Below are 17,056 nucleotides of genomic sequence, written 5' to 3'. Positions count from 1 at the left end.
CAAAAGGTCGTTGAGAAAGTAAAGGCTATGCTGCAACCAGAGAATACTGTCAACTCACTTTCATTCACGACTGACTGATGGTCAGGACAAACAGAGCCACTAATGAGTTTTACATGCCATTTCATTGACAGCGGATGGACAAAAAGGCAATTGGTGTTGAATACAAAAGTGATGCAAGGATCCCACACTGAGTACAGTAGAGAAATGTTTCTAGGCATGCTTGAAGACTGGGGAATCAACAAAGACAGAGTGATGCTTGTGCTCCTTCCAGACAGCGGTGTAAACATGCGGAAAGGAATGAAGCTTGCTGATGTGTCAGAGTTCAGATGCATGGCACACAACATCCTCCAACTTCTAAATGATGGTCTGTCAAGCCAAAGAGCTTTGATTGATATATGTTTTGAAAAGCATGAAGAGATTAAAAGTGTTCTGCTGGCAAGTCTTTTGAATTCTCGATACAAGAACCATGCTTTCTCTTCTGATGATGTATTGGTCTAGGCAAAACAATGGCTGACAGAAGATATTCAACAGGAGGTACAGAAGGTTCCTGCCAAAAAGTCAAGTCCAGAACAGCATTTTTATAATCTGGAATAGCAGCAGGATGCTGCAAAAACAGAAAAATGTCCAAAAAGAAGACAATGAACAGAAGAGAATCTTCTTCATCGTGGTCAAATTTATAGCATGTTCAGTGTTTTATTGGGGGGTAAAGTCACAGGACATGCGAAATGTTATGTAGCGCTGTGAGACCCAAAGTCGCAGGACATGCGAAATTTCATGTAATGGTGTGAGTCCTAAAGTTGTAGGTCATGCAAAATGACATGCAACTCTTTGAAACCATTTAAGTTCAGGAACTGCTATTTTTCGCTCTCTACATCAAGGGGATGTAGCTCAGTGGTAGAGCGCATGCTTCGCATGTATGAGGCCCCGGGTTCAATCCCCGGCATCTCCATGTTTTGATAGGTGATGCTTACTTGCTGAGCAATGGTGATTATGTTGATAGACTCCTTTCACATTTCTGCAACTTATGCTCTGACTTGTGAGACACAAAGTTGCAGGACATGCGAAATGCCATGTAGCTCTGTGAGACCCAAAGTCGCAGGACATTTGAAAAGCCATGTAGCTCTGTGAGATCCAAAGTCACAGAACATGTGAAATGCCATTTATAATTGTGTCTGACTCAGGATTTAAGCGCTCGATGTCCATAGTTGAGCCAAGGTAGACACTGAAGAGTGAGAGGTATTATCGAACCAAAACGCTGGGAAAGATTCACCAAAAGGTCGTTGAGAAAGTAAAGGCTATGCTGCAACCAGAGAATGCTGTCAACTCACTTTCATTCACGACTGACTGATGGTCAGGACAAACAGAGGCACTAATGAGTCTTACATGCCACTTCATTGACAGCGGATGGACAAAAAGGCAATTGGTGTTGAATACAAAAGTGATGCAAGGATCCCACACTGAGTACAGTAGAGAAATGTTTCTAGGCATGCTTGAAGACTGGGGAATCAACAAAGACAGAGTGATGCTTGTGCTCCTTCCAGACAGCGGTGTAAACATGTGGAAAGGTATGAAGCTTGCTGATGTGTCAGAGCTCAGATGCATGGCACACAACATCCTCCAACTTCTAAATGATGGTCTGTCAAGCCAAAGAGCTTTGATTGATATATGTTTTGAAAAGCATGAAGAGATTAAAAGTGTTCTGCTGGCAAGTCTTTTGAATTCTCGATACAAGAACCATGCTTTCTCTTCTGATGATGTATTGGTCTAGGCAAAACAATGGCTGACAGAAGATATTCAACAGGAGGTACAGAAGGTTCCTGCCAAAAAGTCAAGTCCATAACAGCATTTTTATAATCTGGAATAGCAGCAGGATGCTGCAAAAACAGAAAAATGTCCAAAAAGAAGACAATGAACAGAAGAGAATCTTCTTCATCGTGGTCAAATTTATAGCATGTTCAGTGTTTTATTGGGGGGAAAAGTCGCAGGACATGCGAAATGTTATGTAGCGCTGTGAGAGCCAAAGTCGCAGGACATGCGAAATTTCATGTAATGGTGTGAGTCCTAAAGTTGTAGGTCATGCAAAATGACATGCAACTCTTTGAAACCGTTTAAGTTCAGGAACTGCTATTTTTCGCCCTCTACCTCAAGGGGATGTAGCTCAGTGGTAGAGCGCATGCTTCGCATGTATGAGGCCCCGGGTTCAATCCCCGGCATCTCCATGTTTTGATAGGTGATGCTTACTTGCTGAGCAATGGTGATTATGTTGATAGACTCCTTTCACATTTCTGCAACTTATGCTCTGACTTGTGAGACACAAAGTTGCAGGACATGCGAAATGCCATGTAGCTCTGTGAGACCCAAAGTCGCAGGACATTTGAAAAGCCATGTAGCTCTGTGAGATCCAAAGTCGCAGGACATGTGAAATGCCATGTATAATGGTGTATGACTCAGGATTTAAGCGGTCGATGTCCTTAGTTGAGCCAAGGTAGACACTGAAGAGTGAGAGGTATTATCGAACCAAAACGCTGGGAAAGATTCACCAAAAGGTCGTTGAGAAAGTAAAGGCTATGCTGCAACCAGAGAATGCTGTCAACTCACTTTCATTCACGACTGACTGATGGTCAGGACAAACAGAGGCACTAATGAGTCTTACATGCCACTTCATTGACAGCGGATGGACAAAAAGGCAATTGGTGTTGAATACAAAAGTGATGCAAGGATCCCACACTGAGTACAGTAGAGAAATGTTTCTAGGCATGCTTGAAGACTGGGGAATCAACAAAGACAGAGTGATGCTTGTGCTCCTTCCAGACAGCGGTGTAAACATGTGGAAAGGTATGAAGCTTGCTGATGTGTCAGAGCTCAGATGCATGGCACACAACATCCTCCAACTTCTAAATGATGGTCTGTCAAGCCAAAGAGCTTTGATTGATATATGTTTTGAAAAGCATGAAGAGATTAAAAGTGTTCTGCTGGCAAGTCTTTTGAATTCTCGATACAAGAACCATGCTTTCTCTTCTGATGATGTATTGGTCTAGGCAAAACAATGGCTGACAGAAGATATTCAACAGGAGGTACAGAAGGTTCCTGCCAAAAAGTCAAGTCCAGAACAGCATTTTTATAATCTGGAATAGCAGCAGGATGCTGCAAAAACAGAAAAATGTCCAAAAAGAAGACAATGAACAGAAGAGAATCTTCTTCATCGTGGTCAAATTTATAGCATGTTCAGTGTTTTATTGGGGGGTAAAGTCACAGGACATGCGAAATGTTATGTAGCGCTGTGAGACCCAAAGTCGCAGGACATGCGAAATTTCATGTAATGGTGTGAGTCCTAAAGTTGTAGGTCATGCAAAATGACATGCAACTCTTTGAAACCATTTAAGTTCAGGAACTGCTATTTTTCGCTCTCTACATGAAGGGGATGTAGCTCAGTGGTAGAGCGCATGCTTCGCATGTATGAGGCCCCGGGTTCAATCCCCGGCATCTCCATGTTTTGATAGGTGATGCTTACTTGCTGAGCAATGGTGATTATGTTGATAGACTCCTTTCACATTTCTGCAACTTATGCTCTGACTTGTGAGACACAAAGTTGCAGGACATGCGAAATGCCATGTAGCTCTGTGAGACCCAAAGTCGCAGGACATTTGAAAAGCCATGTAGCTCTGTGAGATCCAAAGTCACAGAACATGTGAAATGCCATTTATAATTGTGTCTGACTCAGGATTTAAGCGCTCGATGTCCATAGTTGAGCCAAGGTAGACACTGAAGAGTGAGAGGTATTATCGAACCAAAACGCTGGGAAAGATTCACCAAAAGGTCGTTGAGAAAGTAAAGGCTATGCTGCAACCAGAGAATGCTGTCAACTCACTTTCATTCACGACTGACTGATGGTCAGGACAAACAGAGGCACTAATGAGTCTTACATGCCACTTCATTGACAGCGGATGGACAAAAAGGCAATTGGTGTTGAATACAAAAGTGATGCAAGGATCCCACACTGAGTACAGTAGAGAAATGTTTCTAGGCATGCTTGAAGACTGGGGAATCAACAAAGACAGAGTGATGCTTGTGCTCCTTCCAGACAGCGGTGTAAACATGTGGAAAGGTATGAAGCTTGCTGATGTGTCAGAGCTCAGATGCATGGCACACAACATCCTCCAACTTCTAAATGATGGTCTGTCAAGCCAAAGAGCTTTGATTGATATATGTTTTGAAAAGCATGAAGAGATTAAAAGTGTTCTGCTGGCAAGTCTTTTGAATTCTCGATACAAGAACCATGCTTTCTCTTCTGATGATGTATTGGTCTAGGCAAAACAATGGCTGACAGAAGATATTCAACAGGAGGTACAGAAGGTTCCTGCCAAAAAGTCAAGTCCATAACAGCATTTTTATAATCTGGAATAGCAGCAGGATGCTGCAAAAACAGAAAAATGTCCAAAAAGAAGACAATGAACAGAAGAGAATCTTCTTCATCGTGGTCAAATTTATAGCATGTTCAGTGTTTTATTGGGGGGAAAAGTCGCAGGACATGCGAAATGTTATGTAGCGCTGTGAGAGCCAAAGTCGCAGGACATGCGAAATTTCATGTAATGGTGTGAGTCCTAAAGTTGTAGGTCATGCAAAATGACATGCAACTCTTTGAAACCGTTTAAGTTCAGGAACTGCTATTTTTCGCCCTCTACCTCAAGGGGATGTAGCTCAGTGGTAGAGCGCATGCTTCGCATGTATGAGGCCCCGGGTTCAATCCCCGGCATCTCCATGTTTTGATAGGTGATGCTTACTTGCTGAGCAATGGTGATTATGTTGATAGACTCCTTTCACATTTCTGCAACTTATGCTCTGACTTGTGAGACACAAAGTTGCAGGACATGCGAAATGCCATGTAGCTCTGTGAGACCCAAAGTCGCAGGACATTTGAAAAGCCATGTAGCTCTGTGAGATCCAAAGTCGCAGGACATGTGAAATGCCATGTATAATGGTGTATGACTCAGGATTTAAGCGGTCGATGTCCTTAGTTGAGCCAAGGTAGACACTGAAGAGTGAGAGGTATTATCGAACCAAAACGCTGGGAAAGATTCACCAAAAGGTCGTTGAGAAAGTAAAGGCTATGCTGCAACCAGAGAATGCTGTCAACTCACTTTCATTCACGACTGACTGATGGTCAGGACAAACAGAGGCACTAATGAGTCTTACATGCCACTTCATTGACAGCGGATGGACAAAAAGGCAATTGGTGTTGAATACAAAAGTGATGCAAGGATCCCACACTGAGTACAGTAGAGAAATGTTTCTAGGCATGCTTGAAGACTGGGGAATCAACAAAGACAGAGTGATGCTTGTGCTCCTTCCAGACAGCGGTGTAAACATGTGGAAAGGTATGAAGCTTGCTGATGTGTCAGAGCTCAGATGCATGGCACACAACATCCTCCAACTTCTAAATGATGGTCTGTCAAGCCAAAGAGCTTTGATTGATATATGTTTTGAAAAGCATGAAGAGATTAAAAGTGTTCTGCTGGCAAGTCTTTTGAATTCTCGATACAAGAACCATGCTTTCTCTTCTGATGATGTATTGGTCTAGGCAAAACAATGGCTGACAGAAACACAATGGCTGACAGAAGATATTCAACAGCTGTGAGACCCAAAGTCGTAGGACATGTGAAATTTCATGTAATGGTGTGAGTCCTAAAGTTGTAGGTCATGCAAAATGACATGCAACTCTTTGAAACCGTTTAAGTTCAGGAACTGCTATTTTTCGCTCTCTACATCAAGGGGATGTAGCTCAGTGGTAGAGCGCATGCTTCGCATGTATGAGGCCCCGGGTCCAATCCCCGGCATCTCCATGTTTTGATAGGTGATGCTTACTTGCTGAGCAATGGTGATTATGTTGATAGACTCCTTTCACATTTCTGCAACTTATGCTCTGACTTGTGAGACACAAAGTTGCAGGACATGCGAAATGCCATGTAGCTCTGTGAGACCCAAAGTCGCAGGACATTTGAAAAGCCATGTAGCTCTGTGAGATCCAGAGTCGCAGGACATGTGAAATGCCATGTATAATGGTGTCTGACTCAGGATTTAAGCGGTCGATGTCCATAGTTGAGCCAAGGTAGACACTGAAGAGTGAGAGGTATTATCGAACCAAAACGCTGGGAAAGATTCACCAAAAGGTCGTTGAGAAAGTAAAGGCTATGCTGCAACCAGAGAATGCTGTCAACTCACTTTCATTCACGACTGACTGATGGTCAGGACAAACAGAGCCACTAATGAGTCTTACATGCCACTTCATTGACAGCGGATGGACAAAAAGGCAATTGGTGTTGAATACAAAAGTGATGCAAGGATCCCACACTGAGTACAGTAGAGAAATGTTTCTAGGCATGCTTGAAGACTGGGGAATCAACAAAGACAGAGTGATGCTTGTGCTCCTTCCAGACAGCGGTGTAAACATGTGGAAAGGTATGAAGCTTGCTGATGTGTCAGAGCTCAGATGCATGGCACACAACATCCTCCAACTTCTAAATGATGGTCTGTCAAGCCAAAGAGCTTTGATTGATATATGTTTTGAAAAGCATGAAGAGATTAAAAGTGTTCTGCTGGCAAGTCTTTTGAATTCTCGATACAAGAACCATGCTTTCTCTTCTGATGATGTATTGGTCTAGGCAAAACAATGGCTGACAGAAGATATTCAACAGGAGGTACAGAAGGTTCCTGCCAAAAAGTCAAGTCCATAACAGCATTTTTATAATCTGGAATAGCAGCAGGATGCTGCAAAAACAGAAAAATGTCCAAAAAGAAGACAATGAACAGAAGAGAATCTTCTTCATCGTGGTCAAATTTATAGCATGTTCAGTGTTTTATTGGGGGGAAAAGTCGCAGGACATGCGAAATGTTATGTAGCGCTGTGAGAGCCAAAGTCGCAGGACATGCGAAATTTCATGTAATGGTGTGAGTCCTAAAGTTGTAGGTCATGCAAAATGACATGCAACTCTTTGAAACCGTTTAAGTTCAGGAACTGCTATTTTTCGCCCTCTACCTCAAGGGGATGTAGCTCAGTGGTAGAGCGCATGCTTCGCATGTATGAGGCCCCGGGTTCAATCCCCGGCATCTCCATGTTTTGATAGGTGATGCTTACTTGCTGAGCAATGGTGATTATGTTGATAGACTCCTTTCACATTTCTGCAACTTATGCTCTGACTTGTGAGACACAAAGTTGCAGGACATGCGAAATGCCATGTAGCTCTGTGAGACCCAAAGTCGCAGGACATTTGAAAAGCCATGTAGCTCTGTGAGATCCAAAGTCGCAGGACATGTGAAATGCCATGTATAATGGTGTATGACTCAGGATTTAAGCGGTCGATGTCCATAGTTGAGCCAAGGTAGACACTGAAGAGTGAGAGGTATTATCGAACCAAAACGCTGGGAATGATTCACCAAAAGGTCGTTGAGAAAGTAAAGGCTATGCTGCAACCAGAGAATGCTGTCAACTCACTTTCATTCACGACTGACTGATGGTCAGGACAAACAGAGGCACTAATGAGTCTTACATGCCACTTCATTGACAGCGGATGGACAAAAAGGCAATTGGTGTTGAATACAAAAGTGATGCAAGGATCCCACACTGAGTACAGTAGAGAAATGTTTCTAGGCATGCTTGAAGACTGGGGAATCAACAAAGACAGAGTGATGCTTGTGCTCCTTCCAGACAGCGGTGTAAACATGTGGAAAGGTATGAAGCTTGCTGATGTGTCAGAGCTCAGATGCATGGCACACAACATCCTCCAACTTCTAAATGATGGTCTGTCAAGCCAAAGAGCTTTGATTGATATATGTTTTGAAAAGCATGAAGAGATTAAAAGTGTTCTGCTGGCAAGTCTTTTGAATTCTCGATACAAGAACCATGCTTTCTCTTCTGATGATGTATTGGTCTAGGCAAAACAATGGCTGACAGAAGATATTCAACAGGAGGTACAGAAGGTTCCTGCCAAAAAGTCAAGTCCATAACAGCATTTTTATAATCTGGAATAGCAGCAGGATGCTACAAAAACAGAAAAATGTCCAAAAAGAAGACAATGAACAGAAGAGAATCTTCTTCATCGTGGTCAAATTTATAGCATGTTCAGTGTTTTATTGGGGGGAAAAGTCGCAGGACATGCGAAATGTTATGTAGCGCTGTGAGAGCCAAAGTCGCAGGACATGCGAAATTTCATGTAATGGTGTGAGTCCTAAAGTTGTAGGTCATGCAAAATGACATGCAACTCTTTGAAACCGTTTAAGTTCAGGAACTGCTATTTTTCGCCCTCTACCTCGAGGGGATGTAGCTCAGTGGTAGAGCGCATGCTTCGCATGCATGAGGCCCTGGGTTCAATCCCCGGCATCTCCATGTTTTGATAGGTGATGCTTACTTGCTGAGCAATGGTGATTATGTTGATAGACTCCTTTCACATTTCTGCAACTTATGCTCTGACTTGTGAGACACAAAGTTGCAGGACATGCGAAATGCCATGTAGCTCTGTGAGACCCAAAGTCGCAGGACATTTGAAAAGCCATGTAGCTCTGTGAGATCCAAAGTCGCAGGACATGTGAAATGCCATGTATAATGGTGTATGACTCAGGATTTAAGCGGTCGATGTCCATAGTTGAGCCAAGGTAGACACTGAAGAGTGAGAGGTATTATCGAACCAAAACGCTGGGAAAGATTCACCAAAAGGTCGTTGAGAAAGTAAAGGCTATGCTGCAACCAGAGAATGCTGTCAACTCACTTTCATTCACGACTGACTGATGGTCAGGACAAACAGAGCCACTAATGAGTCTTACATGCCATTTCATTGACAGCGGATGGACAAAAAGGCAATTGGTGTTGAATACAAAAGTGATGCAAGGATCCCACACTGAGTACAGTAGAGAAATGTTTCTAGGCATGCTTGAAGACTGGGGAATCAACAAAGACAGAGTGATGCTTGTGCTCCTTCCAGACAGCGGTGTAAACATGCGGAAAGGAATGAAGCTTGCTGATGTGTCAGAGTTCAGATGCATGGCACACAACATCCTCCAACTTCTAAATGATGGTCTGTCAAGCCAAAGAGCTTTGATTGATATATGTTTTGAAAAGCATGAAGAGATTAAAAGTGTTGTGCTGGCAAGTCTTTTGAATTCTCGATACAAGAACCATGCTTTCTCTTCTGATGATGTATTGGTCTAGGCAAAACAATCGCTGACAGAAGATATTCAATAGGAGGTACAGAAGGTTCCTGCCAAAAAGTCAAGTCCAGAACAGCATTTTTATAATCTGGAATAGCAGCAGGATGCTGCAAAAACAGAAAAATGTCCAAAAAGAAGACAATGAACAGAAGAGAATCTTCTTCATCGTGGTCAAATTTATAGCATGTTCAGTGTTTTATTGGGGGGTAAAGTCACAGGACATGCGAAATGTTATGTAGCGCTGTGAGACCCAAAGTCGTAGGACATGTGAAATTTCATGTAATGGTGTGAGTCCTAAAGTTGTAGGTCATGCAAAATGACATGCAACTCTTTGAAACCGTTTAAGTTCAGGAACTGCTATTTTTCGCTCTCTACATCAAGGGGATGTAGCTCAGTGGTAGAGTGCATGCTTCGCATGTATGAGGCCCCGGGTTCAATCCCCGGCATCTCCATGTTTTGATAGGTGATGCTTACTTGCTGAGCAATGGTGATTATGTTGATAGACTCCTTTCACATTTCTGCAACTTATGCTCTGACTTGTGAGACACAAAGTTGCAGGACATGCGAAATGCCATGTAGCTCTGTGAGACCCAAAGTCGCAGGACATTTGAAAAGCCATGTAGCTCTGTGAGATCCAAAGTCGCAGGACATGTGAAATGCCATGTATAATGGTGTATGACTCAGGATTTAAGCGGTCGATGTCCATAGTTGAGCCAAGGTAGACACTGAAGAGTGAGAGGTATTATCGAACCAAAACGCTGGGAAAGATTCACCAAAAGGTCGTTGAGAAAGTAAAGGCTATGCTGCAACCAGAGAATGCTGTCAACTCACTTTCATTCACGACTGACTGATGGTCAGGACAAACAGAGCCACTAATGAGTCTTACATGCCATTTCATTGACAGCGGATGGACAAAAAGGCAATTGGTGTTGAATACAAAAGTGATGCAAGGATCCCACACTGAGTACAGTAGAGAAATGTTTCTAGGCATGCTTGAAGACTGGGGAATCAACAAAGACAGAGTGATGCTTGTGCTCCTTCCAGACAGCGGTGTAAACATGCGGAAAGGAATGAAGCTTGCTGATGTGTCAGAGTTCAGATGCATGGCACACAACATCCTCCAACTTCTAAATGATGGTCTGTCAAGCCAAAGAGCTTTGATTGATATATGTTTTGAAAAGCATGAAGAGATTAAAAGTGTTCTGCTGGCAAGTCTTTTGAATTCTCAATACAAGAACCATGCTTTCTCTTCTGATGATGTATTGGTCTAGGCAAAACAATGGCTGACAGAAGATATTCAACAGGAGGTACAGAAGGTTCCTGCCAAAAAGTCAAGTCCATAACAGCATTTTTATAATCTGGAATAGCAGCAGGATGCTGCAAAAACAGAAAAATGTCCAAAAAGAAGACAATGAACAGAAGAGAATCTTCTTCATCGTGGTCAAATTTATAGCATGTTCAGTGTTTTATTGGGGGGTAAAGTCACAGGACATGCGAAATGTTATGTAGCGCTGTGAGACCCAAAGTCGTAGGACATGTGAAATTTCATGTAATGGTATGAGTCCTAAAGTTGTAGGTCATGCAAAATGACATGCAACTCTTTGAAACCGTTTAAGTTCAGGAACTGCTATTTTTCGCTCTCTACATCAAGGGGATGTAGCTCAGTGGTAGAGTGCATGCTTCGCTTGTATGAGGCCCCGGGTTCAATCCCCGGCATCTCCATGTTTTGATAGGTGATGCTTACTTGCTGAGCAATGGTGATCATGTTGATAGACTCCTTTCACATTTCTGCAACTTATGCTCTGACTTGTGAGACAGAAAGTTGCAGGACATGCGAAATGCCATGTAGCTCTGTGAGACCCAAAGTCGCAGGACATTTGAAAAGCCATGTAGCTCTGTGAGATCCAAAGTCGCAGGACATGTGAAATGCCATGTATAATGGTGTCTGACTCAGGATTTAAGCGGTCGATGTCCATAGTTGAGCCAAGGTAGACACTGAAGAGTGAGAGGTATTATCGAACCAAAACGCTGGGAAAGATTCACCAAAAGGTCGTTGAGAAAGTAAAGGCTATGCTGCAACCAGAGAATGCTGTCAACTCACTTTCATTCACGACTGACTGATGGTCAGGACAAACAGAGGCACTAATGAGTCTTACATGCCACTTCATTGACAGCGGATGGACAAAAAGGCAATTGGTGTTGAATACAAAAGTGATGCAAGGATCCCACACTGAGTACAGTAGAGAAATGTTTCTAGGCATGCTTGAAGACTGGGGAATCAACAAAGACAGAGTGATGCTTGTGCTCCTTCCAGACAGCGGTGTAAACATGTGGAAAGGTATGAAGCTTGCTGATGTGTCAGAGCTCAGATGCATGGCACACAACATCCTCCAACTTCTAAATGATGGTCTGTCAAGCCAAAGAGCTTTGATTGATATATGTTTTGAAAAGCATGAAGAGATTAAAAGTGTTCTGCTGGCAAGTCTTTTGAATTCTCGATACAAGAACCATGCTTTCTCTTCTGATGATGTATTGGTCTAGGCAAAACAATGGCTGACAGAAGATATTCAACAGGAGGTACAGAAGGTTCCTGCCAAAAAGTCAAGTCCATAACAGCATTTTTATAATCTGGAATAGCAGCAGGATGCTGCAAAAACAGAAAAATGTCCAAAAAGAAGACAATGAACAGAAGAGAATCTTCTTCATCGTGGTCAAATTTATAGCATGTTCAGTGTTTTATTGGGGGGAAAAGTCGCAGGACATGCGAAATGTTATGTAGCGCTGTGAGAGCCAAAGTCGCAGGACATGCGAAATTTCATGTAATGGTGTGAGTCCTAAAGTTGTAGGTCATGCAAAATGACATGCAACTCTTTGAAACCGTTTAAGTTCAGGAACTGCTATTTTTCGCCCTCTACCTCAAGGGGATGTAGCTCAGTGGTAGAGCGCATGCTTCGCATGTATGAGGCCCCGGGTTCAATCCCCGGCATCTCCATGTTTTTATAGGTGATGCTTACTTGCTGAGCAATGGTGATTATGTTGATAGACTCCTTTCACATTTCTGCAACTTATGCTCTGACTTGTGAGACACAAAGTTGCAGGACATGCGAAATGCCATGTAGCTCTGTGAGACCCAAAGTCGCAGGACATTTGAAAAGCCATGTAGCTCTGTGAGATCCAAAGTCGCAGGACATGTGAAATGCCATGTATAATGGTGTATGACTCAGGATTTAAGCGGTCGATGTCCATAGTTGAGCCAAGGTAGACACTGAAGAGTGAGAGGTATTATCGAACCAAAACGCTGGTAAAGATTCACCAAAAGGTCGTTGAGAAAGTAAAGGCTATGCTGCAACCAGAGAATGCTGTCAACTCACTTTCATTCACGACTGACTGATGGTCAGGACAAACAGAGGCACTAATGAGTCTTACATGCCACTTCATTGACAGCGGATGGACAAAAAGGCAATTGGTGTTGAATACAAAAGTGATGCAAGGATCCCACACTGAGTACAGTAGAGAAATGTTTCTAGGCATGCTTGAAGACTGGGGAATCAACAAAGACAGAGTGATGCTTGTGCTCCTTCCAGACAGCGGTGTAAACATGTGGAAAGGTATGAAGCTTGCTGATGTGTCAGAGCTCAGATGCATGGCACACAACATCCTCCAACTTCTAAATGATGGTCTGTCAAGCCAAAGAGCTTTGATTGATATATGTTTTGAAAAGCATGAAGAGATTAAAAGTGTTCTGCTGGCAAGTCTTTTGAATTCTCGATACAAGAACCATGCTTTCTCTTCTGATGATGTATTGGTCTAGGCAAAACAATGGCTGACAGAAGATATTCAACAGGAGGTACAGAAGGTTCCTGCCAAAATGTCAAGTCCATAACAGCATTTTTATAATCTGGAATAGCAGCAGGATGCTGCAAAAACAGAAAAATGTCCAAAAAGAAGACAATGAACAGAAGAGAATCTTCTTCATCGTGGTCAAATTTATAGCATGTTCAGTGTTTTATTGGGGGGAAAAGTCGCAGGACATGCGAAATGTTATGTAGCGCTGTGAGAGCCAAAGTCGCAGGACATGCGAAATTTCATGTAATGGTGTGAGTCCTAAAGTTGTAGGTCATGCAAAATGACATGCAACTCTTTGAAACCGTTTAAGTTCAGGAACTGCTATTTTTCGCCCTGTACCTCGAGGGGATGTAGCTCAGTGGTAGAGCGCATGCTTCGCATGTATGAGGCCCCGGGTTCAATCCCCGGCATCTCCATGTTTTGATAGGTGATGCTTACTTGCTGAGCAATGGTGATTATGTTGATAGACTCCTTTCACATTTCTGCAACTTATGCTCTGACTTGTGAGACACAAAGTTGCAGGACATGCGAAATGCCATGTAGCTCTGTGAGACCCAAAGTCGCAGGACATTTGAAAAGCCATGTAGCTCTGTGAGATCCAAAGTCGCAGGACATGTGAAATGCCATGTATAATGGTGTATGACTCAGGATTTAAGCGGTCGATGTCCATAGTTGAGCCAAGGTAGACACTGAAGAGTGAGAGGTATTATCGAACCAAAACGCTGGGAAAGATTCACCAAAAGGTCGTTGAGAAAGTAAAGGCTATGCTGCAACCAGAGAATGCTGTCAACTCACTTTCATTCACGACTGACTGATGGTCAGGACAAACAGAGCCACTAATGAGTCTTACATGCCATTTCATTGACAGCGGATGGACAAAAAGGCAATTGGTGTTGAATACAAAAGTGATGCAAGGATCCCACACTGAGTACAGTAGAGAAATGTTTCTAGGCATGCTTGAAGACAGAGTGATGCTTGTGCTCCTTCCAGACAGCGGTGTAAACATGCGGAAAGGAATGAAGCTTGCTGATGTGTCAGAGTTCAGATGCATGGCACACAACATCCTAGAAACTTCTAAATGATGGTCTGTCAAGCCAAAGAGCTTTGATTGATATACAGTGGGTACGGAAAGTATTCAGACCCCCTTAAATTTTTCACTCTTTGTTATATTGCAGCCATTTGCTAAAATCATTTAAGTTCATTCTTCTTCCTCATGAATGTACACATAGCACCCCATACTGACAGAAAAACACAGAATTGTTGACATTGTTGCAGATTTATTAAAAAAGAAAAACTGAAATATCACATGGTCCTAAGTATTCAGACCCTTTGCTGTGACACTCATATATTTAACTCAGGTGCTTTCCATTTCTTCTGATCATCCTTGAGATGGTTCTACACCTTCATTTGAGTCCAGCTGTGTTTGATTATACTGATTAGGAAAGCCACACACCTGTCTATATAAGACCTTCCAGATCAGATTTGCATGTCAGAGCAAATGAGAATCATGAGGTCAAAGGAACTGCCTGAAGAGCTCAGAGACAGAATTGTGGCATGGCACAGATCTGGCCAAGGTTACAAAAAGATTTCTGCTGCACTTAAGGTTCCTAATAGCACAGTGGCCTCCATAATCCTCAAATGGAAGACGTTTGGGACGACCAGAACCCTTCCTAGAGCTGGCCGTCCGGCCAAACTGAGCTATCGGGGGAGAAGAGCCTTGGTGAGAGAGGTAAAGAAGAACCCAAAGATCACTGTGGCTGAGCTCCAGAGATGCAGTCAGGAGATGGGAGAAAGTTGTAGAAAGTCAACCATCACTGCAGCCCTCCACCAGTCGGGGCTTTATGGCAGAGTGGCCCGACGGAAGCCTCTCCTCAGTGTAAGACACATGAAAGCCCGCATGGAGTTTGCTAAAAAAAACACCTGAAGGACTCCAAGATGGTGAGAAATAAGATTCTCTGGTCTGATGAGACCAAAATAGAACTTTTTGGCCTTAATTCTAAGCGGTATGTGTGGAGAAAACCAGGCACTGCTCATCACCTGTCCAATACAGTCCCAACAGTGAAGCATGGTGGTGGCAGCATCATGCTGTGGGGGTGTTTTTCAGCTGCAGGGACAGGACGACTGGTTGCAATCGAGGGAAAGATGAATGCGGCCAAGTACAGGGATATCCTGGACAAAAACCTTCTCCAGAGTGCTCTGGACCTCAGACTGGGCCGAAGGTTTACCTTCCAACAAGACAATGACCCTAAGCACACAGCTAAAATAACCAAGGAGTGGCTTCACAACAACTCCGTGACTGTTCTTGAATGGCCCAGCCAGAACCCTGACTTAAACCCAATTGAGCATCTCTGGAGAGACCTAAAAATGGCTGTCCACCAACGTTTACCATCCAACCTGACAGAACTGGAGAGGATCTGCAAGGAGGAATGGCAGAGGATCCCCAAATCCAGGTGTGAAAGACTTGTTGCAACTTTCCTAAAAAGACTCCTGGCTGTATTAGATCAAAAGGGGGCTTCTACTAAATACCGAGCAAAGGGTCTGAATACTTAGGACCATGTGATATTTCAGTTTTTCTTTTTTAATAAATCTGCAACAATGTCAACAATTCTGTGTTTTTCTGTCAGTATGGGGTGCTATGTGTACATTCATGAGGAAGAAGAATGAACTTAAATGATTTTAGCAAATGGCTGCAATATAACAAAGAGTGAAAAATTTAAAGGGGTCTGAATACTTTCCGTACCCACTGTATGTTTTGAAAAGCATGAAGAGATTAAAAGTGTTGTGCTGGCAAGTCTTTTGAATTCTCGATACAAGAACCATGCTTTCTCTTCTGATGATGTATTGTTCTAGGCAAAACAATCGCTGACAGAAGATATTCAATAGGAGGTACAGAAGGTTCCTGCCAAAAAGTCAAGTCCAGAACAGCATTTTTATAATCTGGAATAGCAGCAGGATGCTGCAAAAACAGAAAAATGTCCAAAAAGAAGACAATGAACAGAAGAGAATCTTCTTCATCGTGGTCAAATTTATAGCATGTTCAGTGTTTTATTGGGGGGTAAAGTCACAGGACATGCGAAATGTTATGTAGCGCTGTGAGACCCAAAGTCGTAGGACATGTGAAATTTCATGTAATGGTGTGAGTCCTAAAGTTGTAGGTCATGCAAAATGACATGCAACTCTTTGAAACCGTTTAAGTTTAGGAACTGCTATTTTTCGCTCTCTACATCAAGGGGATGTAGCTCAGTGGTAAAGTGCATGCTTCGCATGTATGAGGCCCCGGGTTCAATCCCCGGCATCTCCATGTTTTGATAGGTGATGCTTACTTGCTGAGCAATGGTGATCATGTTGATAGACTCCTTTCACATTTCTGCAACTTATGCTCTGACTTGTGAGACAGAAAGTTGCAGGACATGCGAAATGCCATGTAGCTCTGTGAGACCCAAAGTCGCAGGACATTTGAAAAGCCATGTAGCTCTGTGAGATCCAAAGTCGCAGGACATGTGAAATGCCATGTATAATGGTGTCTGACTCAGGATTTAAGCGGTCGATGTCCATAGTTGAGCCAAGGTAGACACTGAAGAGTGAGAGGTATTATCGAACCAAAACGCTGGGAAAGATTCACCAAAAGGTCGTTGAGAAAGTAAAGGCTATGCTGCAACCAGAGAATGCTGTCAACTCACTTTCATTCACGACTGACTGATGGTCAGGACAAACAGAGGCACTAATGAGTCTTACATGCCACTTCATTGACAGCGGATGGACAAAAAGGCAATTGGTGTTGAATACAAAAGTGATGCAAGGATCCCACACTAAGTACAGTAGAGAAATGTTTCTAGGCATGCTTGAAGACTGGGGAATCAACAAAGACAGAGTGATGCTTGTGCTCCTTCCAGACAGCGGTGTAAACATGTGGAAAGGTATGAAGCTTGCTGATGTGTCAGAGCTCAGATGCATGGCACACAACATCCTCCAACTTCTAAATGATGGTCTGTCAAGCCAAAGAGCTTTGATT

The sequence above is a fragment of the Pelophylax lessonae genome, assembly GCF_965119305.1.
Source record: "Pelophylax lessonae genome assembly, chromosome: 3".
Classification (NCBI taxonomy): Eukaryota; Metazoa; Chordata; class Amphibia; order Anura; family Ranidae; genus Pelophylax; species Pelophylax lessonae.
This window is presented reverse-complemented; position numbering follows the sequence as displayed.